The sequence below is a fragment of the Dermacentor albipictus genome, chromosome 1 (assembly GCF_038994185.2).
Source record: "Dermacentor albipictus isolate Rhodes 1998 colony chromosome 1, USDA_Dalb.pri_finalv2, whole genome shotgun sequence".
In the NCBI taxonomy this organism is placed as follows: Eukaryota; Metazoa; Arthropoda; class Arachnida; order Ixodida; family Ixodidae; genus Dermacentor; species Dermacentor albipictus.
In genome coordinates, this window is record NC_091821.1 from 401161288 (window position 1) to 401176724 (window position 15437).

The following is a 15437-nucleotide window of genomic DNA, read 5'->3' on the forward strand; positions in this document are numbered from 1 at the left end:
GTCGCAGTAGAAGGCGTGACGACGACAGCATGACGAGAATCAACAGATGACGAAGCTGAAAGGACGGTGACTGAACGACCACGACGGCATCACTATGGCGGTGCGACAACGATTGCATGACGATGGTGTGACGGCCATGGCGTAACAACGACGGCACGAAGAGTGCCGGATGACAAGCTGGAATGACGTTGATGCAACAACCACGACTGCATCACGGCCGCTAGCCCACACCTAGTGGCTCTAACTATTAGACTACTTGGGCGACTGGGTCGAGGTAGGAGGCGTGACGACATCGACATGGCGAGAGTAAGATCACGAGATCGGAATGACGACAATGGCACGACCATAATAATGATAATATTTGGGGTTTTATGTGCTAAAACCACTTTCTGATTATGAGGCACACCGTAGTGGAGGACTCCGGAAATTTCGACCACCTGGGGTTCTTTAACGTGCACCTAAATCTAAGCACACAGGTGTTTTCGCATTTCGCCCCCATCGAAATGCGGCCGCCGTGGCCAGGATTCGATCCCGCGACCTCGTGCACAGCAGCCCAACACCATAGCCACTGAGCAACCACGGCGGGTAAATGGCACGATCACGACGGCACCAGGAGCAGACACCTAGTTGCCAAAGCAGGCTGTGGTCGGCGTAAGAAGACGGACGGACGGACGGACGGACGGACGCAGGAAACGGCTGAATTGAATAATTCTGTGCGCATTAAAAATGAACTACGCGAAGAGTGAACAGGAAACTATTATGGGCTGAACACATGACACGGCATTACTACAGAAAAATGTTTTCCTTTTTCGTTACTTCTCGACTGTCTGCTTCCTAAACGACTTTCTTGTCCCCTCTGAGCAAAACGACTAGTTACCGCACTGCAATTTCAGTATTCCACGTTTCAGCGCCGCTTCTCTGCATCCAAACAGTCGCGCCGCGCCTCGGTCCGAATCAAGTGAACTGAATTTGGGTCAACCCACAACAAGCCGGCTGGCTTACAGCGTTGCGCCTCTCGAGCGACGACGCTAGCGACGCTGGCGGTGGTCGGCGCGCGGCGCTCTCCTTGGAAAAACCGCACGAGGCCCAATTGCTGTTCGAGCAACGCAGCGGATTAAATGGGGTGAAAAATTGCCGGGAATAAATGCGATGGGGCCTGCCGTGAAAAATTACCCGTACCGTTGCGAGGGGCGGCCTGGCCTTCTCTTCACGCGTCACCGATCAAAACAACAAAAGAAGAGAATTAAGGCATAAATTGGCCCGGCTTCAAGAACAGCGCAGACTAACGATGATGATACGCGCCGCATCGATTGGGTCATTTGAAGAAGTTTGCGCCCGTGTTAATTATGTCTAAATGAAGCCAGCCTTTTTTTTCCCCGCCTTCCAAAGCCACGCGGCTGTTTCTGTGTTCATGCTCGCGCGCGGAAGCGGCGAACAATGGAGGGCTTGCTTTCGTCGCAACGCAGCAATGTGATGATCTGTGAGGCTTGACTACGCTATAGAAGTGCTTTCTCTAGATGGTTCTCCAGGCGGTTCTACGGGCGCCTGACGGGCTGAGCGTCGATTGTGTTGTATTGCCTCGCCTTGACGAGATGACTGGTGCAGATGTCAGCAATGATGCTTAGATATGTAAAGGTCCTTGAGCAGGTCCAGCGATGAACTATTACTGATGCACGCTGCCTTTATTAGGTTCGCACAAGTTGTCCGCCATTATTCGAAGAATAGCGAAGTCACCGTCTTCCCTGATTTCTTTGACCTTCATTGCAATTATTTTTGGCAGGGGAATCTTCCTGGCATTGCATTGCGAACATCCTCAAGCGTTGTACAATCGACCACAAAAGTTTACGGACTACGGAATCTCAGAAGACGTTAACTTTCTGAGCAGCCTGTAACAGCAGTCAGTAAAACGAACCTCACAATGTTGTTAGCATATACTGGTAGACACTGTAAATGCGAATACTAGGCTGCGTTGTGAAGCTGCGCAGATATTCAGTTTGTTTTCTCAGATCTCGTGTTCCGTTGAATTTTCGGTTGACTGTGCCTACCTTGAGTGCCTACCTTGAGAAACCCTAAAGACGCTCATAGATAGTTAAAGAAAGCTTGCTGGAATTACAATGACGAATGTCAAATTCGATCTAGCGTAGATTGCAGTTATCTTGCACATGCAGCAGGTTCAACAACAACAACAAAAAGTGCATTAGAGAGCGTGTTCATCGACTGACTGATTATTTCATTTCGACTTTGATTCTAAGTAGAATAGAAACAGAGAAAGGCCAAGGAAGGAGATCTAGGGCGGGGGGGGGAGGTCTAACTAGAGATTAAGTAGAATTTATGCTTTTCTGGTAATGACTATGAGGCTTTCGATTTCCAGTGTCCCCTTTGAACCTCATACTTAATTTCTTCATCTTGCTGTGCCGTTATCCAAAAGCCCGCGCTTGCAGCTAGCTTAAAAATTCTCGCGTGTAGCAAGCGTGTTGGATGTAGTGCATGAAATGGTATCTTGGGGCCACATCTGCATAGCTGCCGGTGACTTCGCGGGGCCACTCCGCATGCCCGTGGCGTTGATTTATTGGCGGAAGCCAGCGTCAGGCTTAAGTGCATGGTCGGCGGCGTGCATCGAAGAGAGCCTGTCGTGCCTCTCCGCGCCTGTCGCATCGTGCCGAGACTATACGCGTGTGCGCTAGCGCGTATAGGGAACCGATAGCTCCCTACTGACGCTGCTGTTGTCAACGGAATCGGTGGCCACCCGCAATCAACTTTGTATAGACGCCGTGCTTGATCGATGCGGCGAGCAGGAAGTCGCTGTGGCACCTCCGTCAGCTATCTGCGTGCTGGCGCGCTAACATCAGGCTAAAACTTTGAACAAGCAGGGTGTGGTCACCGGATACGGATGCGAGTTGCAACAGCTGTTGCTCTGCTGGTGGTGGTGGGTTGTAGCTACAGGCGGGTTCAGCCAGGCTCCGCGTTTCTCGCATTGCCAGTGCGGTGCGTTACCACACGTCTAATAAAACAGTCTATCTCGTGAATGCACGAAGAAAATGTGAGGATTGCTTGCGGGCTCTAATTGATCCTTCTGGAAACACAAAGTGTTGCAGGCACGTACGTGGAAGAACCTTCTTTTGTAGGGTCCCAAGAATAGCGTCGGCAGTTTGGGCAGCATAACAGAAAAATGCTCGATGTCTCGTGTGCCGTGGGCTGCCCATAGTGAGTTTTCACGCGCCAGTGTAGTGGCGTTCACAGGGACCTGTCCGATGCTACGCTAGCTTTCCAGTACGAAACCCCTTATAAAATTGATCTGTCTGTGACATTAACGCGATGAGGCCTCAGTAGGCATGATAGAGTATGCCTTCAGCGCACTATGCTTAACTTAGCTCACACGAACTACTTTAGATTTACAATTCAGTGGCCTGTCTCGTTGTTGTCTTCAGCATGCAATGTTCCCGAGGAATCGCAACATGTTTCATGTGGTTGCTCTCGTTACTCGTCAGACAGACAACCTTTGAAGGTGCCTGCGCCTGCACCGGCACTCAAGTTTGCTGCTTAGTTTGTTGCGGGGGCCCATGGACCCTGGAGAAGCACCACCTGCGTGTTGTGCGCAACGATGGTGATTATAGGACGAACATAATTTTCGGAATAGCCTTAGTGCGTACGAATGGCGCGGCCAAAAATTCATATCAGAGGGGGGGGGGGGGGGCAGGTAGGTGGGTGGATATACACGCAATGGACTGAGTAAGCGCTTCGTGTATCCAGATTTAGGTGTCCATTAAAGAACCTCAAGAACCCAAACTGAACTCGCGGAGCCCTCCAATACGGCACGTCTCATAGAGCCACTGTTATGTGGAACGTTCAGCCCAATGAATGAGTAATGTTCACTGTGTCTTTGTAACGTACTCTATATCATCCTTCCTACTTCATTTAGCTGCTAACGCTATACATCCGCGCGCTTGCGAAATCGTCTATTTTCAGGTTACAAAGGAGCGCTCAGAAGTTCCCACTTGGGGCCGCTTTGTCGAAGCGCTAACTCGCCGAGCCATCCATAACTTGCTTGAATTATTAAACAACACAGGTCGCGATTCACAGCTGTGAACAGGCCCTTCGGGGCACTGAAGTTATATGCAGTCGGCTCCCGTTAATTCGATGCTTGCGAGGGCGCAAGGTGTGGTAGAGTTAGCTGAAAGGTCGAATTAACTAACGGCGGAAAAATGAACGAATACAATGCTTTTATGGCTTACAGTAGACTGTAATGTCACTTTGCTTATTCCGATTGACGCGCTATTCAACCAGTATACGCTGAAGAGCACCGACATTGTTTAAATGCTGCCTCAGCGTTGGACTGTCGGGTTGCTCACAATGTGATGGTCGGTGCGTGGCCTACAAACCTTAACACTGTCTTCAGCGCTGGGAAAACCCCCGAAAGAGGCAAAAGCAATAGTGCCTTCTGCTGAATTGTTTTTTGAAGTCTTTAGTAACCTCTCTGCATGTGCACCGGGGGGGCACGGAGGCGGCATGCTTTCGCGTTCGAACTAACCGAGTTTTCCTTTCATAGCAATGTATTAGTTCTGGATGGAACTTAAATCTTCAGTGATTTACAATTTCAGCGGAAAGTTTAATTCATGGCAATCGACTGTATCTTGAACTATCTGTCCCAGCCGCCACCTCTCATTGCGCTCTTTTTTTGCCCCATTCACGAGCAGAAAAAAAAAGATAAACAAAATAAAGTGCTGATAAGGCTGTACAGTCGATTTTCGTTACGTTCCCCGCCTAACGGTAGCACGACGTCTGCGCTGACCCGAACTACACCGACGAATTCCTAGACACGTAAGGTGGTGGTCTCCTTCCTGCGGCAACAGGCGCGTTGCTTGCGGGCTGCGCGAGTCGGGTGCACAGTCCGAACTCTCCGGACTTTGGCCCTGCATCGTTTCTCTCGAGCGCGAGCCGCGGCCCAGCAGCTGGCTCGTTCTCACAGTGAACGCCGGCGAGAACAATGACCTCGCGAGGAAGACGGCCGGGGCCAGACCGGAATGCTATACAGTGCGTTGTTCTCTCGCGCGCGCGTTCCTTTGAGCGCGCGGGCGTCTCGGGTTGAAGTCGCGGCGGCGGCGGCGGCTGTAGCGGCGAGTCGTGCATCAGATGGGGGTCTCACGCGCGGCTCGCGGAAGTGTCGAGTGGCCCCCCCGTCTCCGCACGCGCAGACACGCACTATGCGCGCACCAACGAGGGCGGGTGGGGGCGGCGCGGTTCAAAGCGCAGTGAGGCACGGGTTGCGCCGGCCGCGCATCGCGGCTCGGTGAAACATGACCACGGATGCCCGGAGAGCAGCCAGCCGGTTGCGGCTGGCTGAGGCATGGGAAACGCGTTCGGGAAACAGGAGCGCGGCCACCTCCCGTCGCCGAGGGAGCCGATATCGGCAAAGCCTGGCGCTGCATGCGTGCCAGCGCGGCCGTGTCGCTAGCCGCGATTCGACGCTGCGTCGGCAGAGCCCATACAGGAAAGACGGGGTGGGGGTGGGGGGGAGGGGGGAGGGGTCGACGGCTCGGGGGCCAGTTGCGATCGTCGCGTGCATGCCGGCGGCGAGCCACGGTGCATGGTGTTGGGTTGCGTCACGAGAACGACCGCAGCGTTCCACTCGCATCCGCGTGCTGTTCTTAACTGTTGCGAGAGGGAGCGGTGGCTGAGCTAAGTCGAGTCCGCGCTGTAGGTAAGCCTAAAAGCGTCGGACGCTGTTAATTCGTTGTAAGTCGTAGTTCGTAATAAGTGAGCTACTGATATCTGACCTAGATTCGTTAACAGCGGCAAACTTAAATTTTCTTTAGTGGGACGTTCTTTCTGGCTAGTTGGTTCATACTTGAAGGTAGCTTAAAACTGCGCGAAGAAAAACGAGGACAAGCGGAAGGAACACACAACACACCACGAGCGCAGAAATTAAAAAAAAAAATTATGCACCAGTCACTACACAGGGACTCCACTAAGCAACTCCGCTGCAATGTGCTCGTTCCCTTGTCCTAGCATCCCATGTCATGCAACTGAAGAAATTTTTCGAAAAGTAATGTTCAATGCACGCAATCAATGTATTCGCAAGAACGCCACTGTGCAATGCCTCTGCTAGGGGGCAAACTTATGTGAAATGGCGGTTCGGATTATTGGTGGCAAGAGCACGGTTTCCTGATGCTACGAGAAATGTTGCCTGTCAAAGCCGCTTTATTTTTACCGGCATTGCGATGTGGCTGTGTAGTGACAGAGCCCGGGGGTGGAATGGTGGTGGGGAGGGTCATTTCTTGGTTGTATACTAAATAATGTTGATTCTGACACAATGATGATTCTGAAACGAACATAATTTTCGGAATAGCGTTCATCATCATAATAATCATCATCATCATCATGGTTACGCCCACTGCAGGGCTAATGCCTCTCCCATACTTCTCCAACGTGCCATTTGCATAGCCAGAAATTTATTTCAGAGAGGGGACAGTAGGAGAGGAGGGGAGTGAGAAACATCGAATAATATTGAGAATTTATTGAGGTGAACATCCGACGAGCGCGACCAAATAATTGAGGGGAGTACAGAAGCAAGACGTAAAAAAGAAGAAAAAGAATACGCATGTTTCAAGCACACTTGGGGACGAGATAAAAACGTCACCAGGGAGCCGAAGAGTGCTGTCGTGTTTCGCGTGGGCTCCTGCCTTTATTCCTAAGCATCTGCAGCGGTTCTACCCATTGCTTGCTAAGACACACGCCCTACCTGCAACCCGTTCCTAGTCCTACTCTGGACCAGGGGTGGGGGGAGGGGGCGGGGCATATGTGGCTTCCGCCACCCCATGAGGCTTTCTTTATTTCGTTTTCTAACGCAAAGCGTTCTTTGCCTCATACCAGACACCTTGCAGTAGGTAAATAGGCGTCATTCCCATCAGGCATAGTTTCAGGCCTTACGAATCCGCTTGTGTAGATTCGAACGTGCGTTCCCCAGCACAAAAGACCAATGCTCTTACCCATTGAGTCGCAGACGCAAGCATACTTATATCTCGTGCCGACGCCAACGATAGCGCTTTAAGACGACTTGCGCATGCGTACCGCTGCGTAGCAACAATTTCCTTAAAAATGGCGGGCACGCGAACGCAACCTTACCGCTGCGCTTCGTGGGCCTCACGTCGATGTAGCAACAGGCTGGTTTAATAAAAGCAAGAGCACGCCAGTCTACCCCATATTGTACCGCCTTCTGCATCGGCCTTTGGAGGCACGTTAAAGAACTACAGGTGGTCTAAATTAAGCTAGTGTCCCCTACTACGGCACACCTATTAATCAGTCGTGTTTCTTTTTTTTTCATGTAATACCCCAGAATTTCTTTAGTTTCTGCATCGGCTCATGTCTTAATGGAACACATTTTAACGCTTCGCCGGAGTAAATCTGTAGTCACGCCCCATCGCCACGATACCATCGTACGACACATATATATAGTCATGCCATAAGAAACCAACAAACACTGTCACCAAGGACCACATAGGGGAAATTACTTGTGCGTAAGAAATGAAATAAAGAAACGATAAATTATTGGAATGAAAGTGGATGAATATATATCTATAGTGGATATATATATATATATATATATATATATATATATATATATATATATATATATATATATATATATATATATATATATATATTGGCGTGTTCTTGCTGTCGTCGTCTCAACACGCTCGCCTCACGCGCTCAATGTCTTGCCTTAAGCAAACATGCTGATTCACCTGGTAACGCCTAAAAAAAAAAAGTAGGTTGATGGCCAGCTACCTACAATACGCTTCGCATAACATCCATTATCACATTTTGTGGGATTCGCATGACTCTTAAAACGCTCTTCTTTGCTTTTACTATTCTTTTCTTTTTTTCTTCTTCATCGTGCTTAGTGTTTCTTAAACATAGCCGGCCTTTTTAATACCTGCCTCTGGAGTAGCTTATACGGCCCAACATTACCATCGTACAGTAAAAACAGACAGCCGTACAGCGCGGGGAAATTTGTTCGGACGTTCATAACGACCTACGTGTTGCGGCCCTGAAACTTAGACCATCGGAAATGTTCACGAGCACAGGCTATGCAAAGAGAAGCGCGGTGCGTGCACACCGAAGTTTCTCGCGAGTATATCCCCCCACGCCGTGAGCATCGTCATAGCCCCCGCGGCCTATATGATTAAATATACCCTGGCGAGACACGAAAGGAGGCGACTTTCTTATAAAGCACTCCAATTATCCCAGCGCCGGCCCCCACCCGAGTCCGCACCTACAATACGCCACGCGATACGCATAGCACAATTACAGACCGCAAAAAGAAAAGAAAGAAAGAGAAGGGACGCCTGTATGCAGAAGGGGGGAGAGGCTGGAGACAATCCACGCAAACGGAGACGGCATTGTGCATCGGCAAGGAACCACGCGTATCCGTGTCCTTCGGGAAGGGACACGCGTACGGCAAAGCGCGACGCCGTGTTTACAATGTACTTCCGCGCGCGCGGTTGGTCCGGCCGCATGCGTTCCCGACGTTTCCCGTAGCGAAACAATGCACGCGGAGCGAGCGCGCGCGTCGCCCGGCGAACAAACGAGGACGCCGCAGCAGAATGGCCGCGCGGCCGCTCTTTGTTCTACGGCGGCTCGTGCGCGGCACGGTCCGGTCGATGTCGGCCACCGACAGTTAAGAATCAATAGGCTCATTTTTAACCCCGCGCCGCCCGGTGCACCGGTGACCAATCGAAGCTGCAGCTTGTGTGCTTCTGAATCGCAGAGAACGCGCCCTACACACACACGCACACTCACACACACACACACACGCACCGCGGGCGCATCACATCTGCGCCGAGGGACGATGTCGCGACGTCTGCCGCGCGCGTGACCTAGACGGAGAGATTCGGCTTCGATTTCATTTTTCTTTTGCGATGTATTTTTTTTTGGACGTTTTCTCCTAAACGGGCTGTTGCCTTAATCGTTGGGATAGTTTCTACACGTTGCGCGCTTTTCTTCCCAAATAATGGCGGCCGCAGTGATCGTTAACCTGTAGCGTGAGCTCCGCAAGGAGCGCCCACGTTTTAAGACACGTTCGTGGTGCGAATCTTCCCGCCAGCTCCGTTTGGCCAATCTCCGGAGAAAGGATTTCGAGCCGGGAAACAGCCGGAAAAAAAGATCCCGGAAAGCAGCGCAGCAGCTGGTACAACCTTTTCTGTAAGCAAATTGCCAATTCTTTCCAAAGATGCGTGTATACGTGCATACCAAAGAGTACCATTTTGTGTCAAAGGCAAGAGCAACATTTTCCCCGTGGCCATTAGCAATTGATACCCTGTTGCTTGGAAAGCAGAAATGAGTAGAATTATTGTGCAAGAGGCATTTCGTTTATTCAGACATTGTTACGATCATCTGGGTACATAGGCACAATGGCTTCCTGTTTCCCGACAGGGCATTCAATTTGTGCACTTCATACAGATCTGACAGGTCAGAAAAGATGGAATGCATATAAGCAACAAGTTTAGATACACACCAGAAAAGCACTGAAGTGGTAACCAGTTGTGTAGTGGAAACAGATAAAGCGCATGATGTGCTACGTAGCGTAGCGATAAACGTCAGGTCACATGAAAAAAAAAAAATATTACGCCAAATTGGCGTCACAGGGGCAAGCGCTTCTTATGCTTTTCTTCACGTGACTTTGAACTGACGGTGCACTGGTAGCTCACTCTGTGCTCTAGTCAGCTGCTCGCAGGTGGATTGATTGGCGGTCATAAATCTTCCGGGACTAACACCACCTACAGCGACAATACTGTTACCACTAGCGCAAAATGTCACTACATGTTGAACTTCGATAAGCATGCCTATCAGCGCTGTGTCCTCCCCACGCAAGCGTAACTGACATGCTCCACCAACTTTCATTTTACGTAGTGGCGAAGTCAAACGTGCAGCAATAGGCGTGCACTCTTTCTGCGCCGGGAACATCTTAGTCTGCGCGTACACGAATACATTTTAATCTGAGCTGTGAGTAATCGGAAAGCCCTTGACACATTATCTGATCATCGCTGGTGACAATAATGACGCGGTCGAAACCAACCACCGTGATCGGTGGAGGCCGCACGCAGCCATTTTCTGCGAACACATACACGCTGCTACGGGCACGGGGTTTTGCGTGACCTTAAACAGCGTCTGCTTGGTTCTCGAACCAGGTTGGCCATCGGAGAGGGTTCGGCAGGGAACACGAGGTGATGTAAAAACGAATAACAGAAGTTTTATACATCGTTACGGGTGAGCGGCGCTCTCCAAAACAAAGAATACATAAACGTTCGGCGTGCGTGCTCTTGCACGCAAGGGCAGAGAAGATGTGTCTCCACGTGGCGGCTCGCTGGCTTTCTTATACCCTCCACCATCCGGGCAACCTCATCCTCTCTTGCTCCCTGGTAGAGGGCCTTGACAGGACACGTCGGGTCAACCCACACAGAGGAGCGCGGAGGGAATCCACTCCTTGGAATTGGGAAGGGGGGGGGGGAAGGAGGGGCGTATGTAGGTCTTGTCGGCTCAACCCACATAGAGGAGCACGGGAGGGAAGAGAGAGAGAGAATGAAGAGGAAAGGCAGGGAGCTTAACCAGATATGAGTCTCCGGTTTGCTACCCTACACTGGGGATGGGGGATAGGGGTTAGAAAGCTACCACTCCTTGGCGTATAGGGGGCGAACGTAGGTCACGTCGGGTCAACCCACACAGAGGGTCATGGCTGGGAAACCAGTCCCTGCCGTAGAGAGGTTGAACGTAGGACAGAAGAGAGTAGGATTTGCAAGTTCCGCGCATTATCCCGTAGCACACACCCGACGGACAAGCATTTTCATGTTGACGAGCGTGACGATTACGCACATCGTGTCTGAGGCGTTTGGCATCCGTTCCATTCATTGCCGCCCAAAGTGAACCGTAACAACGCCTAATCCCAGACGAAGTGGTTGCACATGCAGTTAACGATGACAGCAGGGGAACAGTCGTATCAGCCTTTCAAGTATACCTTTGTAAGGACACGAATATACAGGCTAAACGCAAACGTAAAGCTGCTATATACATTCGTCACCTTCAGCCGGTATAAGATTGCACGTATGTTGAGGCTGCAGTGCAGGCAGAAAGTATAAATGAAATGCATGCACTGCCTTTGCTGCTTTGGCGAAAGTCTTGTGCCGTCTGCCCACTCACTGCTCACCGTTGTGCCCGAAACAGCGGTGCTCTCAGCCGTCCCCGCTACCACCGCGGCCATCGTAAACAATCGAGCAAACGCCGATCAGAAGGTGCTCGATGGCGGGCTGTCACCTGAGGAAATACGGTGGCACCCATGGGTATGATACCGTCAAAGGGCTATAATGTGGATCGCGAGGAGCATGCCGCTGTCCACTCTCTTCCTCCCCCCCCCCCTCTCTCTCTCTCTCTCTCTCTCCCCCCACACACACACAACGAAAAAAAATGGTGAATATAAAGCGGTTAGGCATTGCCGAACGGAGGAGCTTTGCAAATCGACAATATCGCGCATGTTTCTCATTCATATCTGCTCCCCGAAAGCACTTTGAACGATCGTGTTTTTCATCACGAGCTGTGGGCTCTCATTACTCATTTTAGTTTGGCCTTCACATTCGGGCTCCATTGTTTTGTGCGTGACATGCATTGGTATCAAGTGTTGGCTGGTTACTTGGCTGTGTCTCGGCTTACCGGCATATTTGCGAAACTGAACGTAGAGGTCTAATGTAGCGACAAGGGGATGAAGAAAATTAAAGACACTTCAGCAGTTTTCACTACATTTTTTTATGACTATATAAGTGCAGCGTTCCCTACTGCACGTATTGACATCCGACATGAAAGCGTGCTGGTCCTCTTCACGTACAAATAGAAGCGGTAACTGTGGTGGCGCTCACTAATGTGAAAGCATTACATATCTCATGAAGCGGAAAATCCGGCGCCCGTTGTTATCATCCGATGGTACCAAAACCCATGTGACCAGGGGATGACGTCATGTTCCCGGCGCTGGACCTGCCGCGGATCGCATTGCGCAATCCCCCGGCGAACAGCCACGGCATCGGGCCTTACCCACCCCTCAATTGGAGTAAGGTGGATTAAAGTGAATCAAGGTGGATTATAATCGATTAGGGTGGATTAAGGTTCGTACAATTGAGAGCAATGTGGATTAAGGCGGAGCTTTAGTTTACGGTGATAACTTAGACAAGACCTGATGCCTTCGCATCCGAATCACGTATAGGGATGCTTGAGTGACCCAATTTTTTGCCTCTGAGTCTGTGCGTTTTTGAACCAACCACTTCTGACCACGCGCAGAATTGCGACAGTTTCCGGCCACGGCGGCCACATCTGGATGGGGACGAAATGCGAAAATACCATGTGCTAAGATTTAGGTGCACGTTAAAGAACCCCATGTGGTCCAAATTTCCGGCGCCCTCCACTATGGCGTGGCTCTTAATCAGATCATGGTTCTGACGCGTAAAACTACATAATTTATTTTTAATTGCGACGCTAGCTGGTTTCACCCACGTTTGCATGGCAACCAGTGCGCAAAACATGACAACTGTCACTCTTACGATGCGTTTCGTTCCCGAGGTTGGCACGGTCATTGATAACCGTATAACGATGCTATATAAGCAAAGAAAAAAGTCAAATAGCGCGTAAGGCTTTACAACCTCGCGAAACCAAGAAGAAAAAAGAAATAAACGACCACACGGGTCCGCCGTACAGGCTGCAGCAGCCGCGAGTTTCGTAACGTATCTGTCCCGAGTAACCGTGGCTTGTCAGTGATACAGCAGCGACCATGCAGTCAGACTTTCTTTGCGCAACCACCCTTGTTGCTTCAAGCCGGACACGTTCTATACACTCTCGGGCTCGTTGTAATGAAAAGCAACATTAGTCAATACTGCGCGTTATTCGCTTATGATGGACGTGTTTGACTCATTTGCCTGACAAAGGCCTTAACCTACCTGCAGATTACATTCAGCTCACGTGTCTGCTGGAGCTTGGATTCCTTAATGGCTGTGTGCGCTTATACATAGCAGTCGTCTTTTTACGTCTTGTCCTTTTCGGGACACCAGTTTTCTTGGCATTTATCTTTCTTCGATTTCTTCATTTTCACCATAATCATCTGCGGTAGCACGCTTGGCGACTCTCGAAGCTATCTTCCCCAGCTGTCATTAAAATCTGTCTGTTTCGTATCGCATCCATGCGCTGTATCAAGATGCCCGGGCCAGAATCGTCAATGCCGCCGAAGGGCTATGGCGATTGCAAATTAGGCTTCGCAATTCGCAGCCTCATTGTTTATTAGCCGCTTTTCAGTCCTCTCACCTATATGTATATGTGGGAGACCGCTGGTAAATGCGAGCGCACGCTTGTTGTTTTCCATAGTGACAGGTTTTTACACGCTGGGCAGTAACGGTAGTTCGACCTGTGCAGTTAGCCGACGCTGTGACAGTGACGGCGAAAATTAGATTCACTGTGGAGCCACGGCCCGACATACACGGAGGCCCAAGCGAAACGAACATCGACGAGACCAAGCGTAGTGAGCGGTGAAGAAGAGATTTGCTGCAAATAGGAGAACAATTAGAAAAGCAACAAGAACGATGGTGACAACGACGACTATAGGACAAAAAGAAACAGTAGAACAAAAAAACTTGGCAAGCTTTGGCGTTAGTGAAGACTGCAACGGAGTACGCTGGGACACTTGTTTAGAAATTATTGCTCCTTACTTTCAGTTCACTTGAGTTTTTTTTCAAGGACATTGAGAAATTCGGAAGAATTCGCAATGCTTTCTCTTCGCAAGAACTCTCTGTCATTGGTTGGTCTCTGTTATCGAATACGAACCGCTTCCTGTAGATGCAGGACTTGTTTTTTTTCTGCCTTATTTTTTCTGACTAGAAAATTTCGAAGCGTTTCATACTCACCGATGGCGCCCATTCCTGTCGACTCATCCTTGCGTGCGGGTGTGTTTGGGAATACTGGGCCGGCGTGAGTGAGTTGATTTGTTCGGATGGCACTGGAAACGTTGGCAACTATGGTGCCACCGACTTCTCCACAACCCAAAAATTGTCCAATGAGCAAAGGATGACACAGTATGAGGTGAAATGCCAACCAAACAAACAAGCAGCCCGGCAATGAAGCACATTTCGTAAGCATGTCTAAACAACAACGGTCAATATCAAAAAGAATAAAAACAGCCCACAAATTAATCTATAACCAATACAGAATACTGCGACATAACAATAACACACAGGGACATAAAAGGTACAATATACATGCCGCAATTTCGTTGCGATGCTTTTTACGATGATATTTCTTTTCACGCTTCTTGCGCTTCGTCAATGGTCAGTGTGACGCTCCGCCCATGTTATCAGTGGGATCAGCCGGCCGTGAACAGAGCAGGCGCTGCCGCCCATTAACCGCTGCGTTTAAGCTGCGACCGGCAGTGACTTGGTACCGCAAGAGGAAGAGGGGATGGGGTCGAACGTGTCTGTAAGTCGTGGTGTGGGCAGGATAGTCGGCTCTTTCGCGGCCTGTGTTGTCCGTTGTCTTCAGGTAGTTGCTGCTTGGCGAAATGTCTAGTCCCTTGCACATATTTTGCCTGTACGTGCGTGCGTGTGCGTGTTTGTGTGCGCGCGCGCGCGCGCGCGTGTGTGTGTGTGTGTGTGTGTGTGTGTGTGTGTGTGTGTGTGAGAGAGAGAGAGAGAGAGAGTGAGAGTGATTGGGGAGTGGTGGGATGATGAACTTAGGAAATTTACAGGTGTAGTTGGATTCGGTTGGCGCAGGACAATGATAATTGGAGATCGCAGGGAGAGGCCTTCGTTCTGCAGTGGACATAAACATGATGATGATGATGATGGCGTTTTTGCAGCCACGTATGGGGGAGGTGGGAGTGGGCAGAGACGCAATGAAGCGAACCCAATGCGCGAACTTTGGTATAAGCAAACGGGTACCACTGATTCCATGCGGCTCTTCCGGAAGTAGTCCTCAGTTTCCGGCTCATCGTCCGCAAGCTGAGGTTGTGTGATGCCAGCACAGGCTGTTTCGCACACATACAGCGCGTCGCACAGGAAGCTCGCATTGTTTCATTCAGAACGAGGCTTACAATGGAGAGAGTAATTTGGTGCGTTGGAGGGAGGGGGGGGGGGAGTTTAGGAGGGCGGAGGGAGCGCATTTCAGACGCTACAACACGAGGCGCGTCTGCGCATGCCGCAGCGTATGACCGCACCAGACGAAATATAAAGCGACGCTCACAGTTTTGTTGTGCGTTGCGTTCGCAGCCGGCGCCGTTTTGGCATTGGATTCAACCGCGGGCTTCGTGAGTTGTTATGCTCGCCTCGCCGCAACAGCGCGCGGAGACGGCTGAACGAGTCAGACCACTGCGCCAGCAAGTGCGACTCGCCGCTTGCTAGCGTGAATGGCCGTGTTCCCTT

The 15437-nt window shown here is 50.5% G+C and overlaps 1 protein-coding gene across 2 annotated transcripts in view; it reads left to right on the forward strand.

The window, feature by feature from the left end:
* Nucleotides 1-15437, forward strand: part of nolo (no long nerve cord) — a 230141-nt gene that overhangs the window by 68258 nt on the left and 146446 nt on the right. The window lies entirely within an intron of this gene.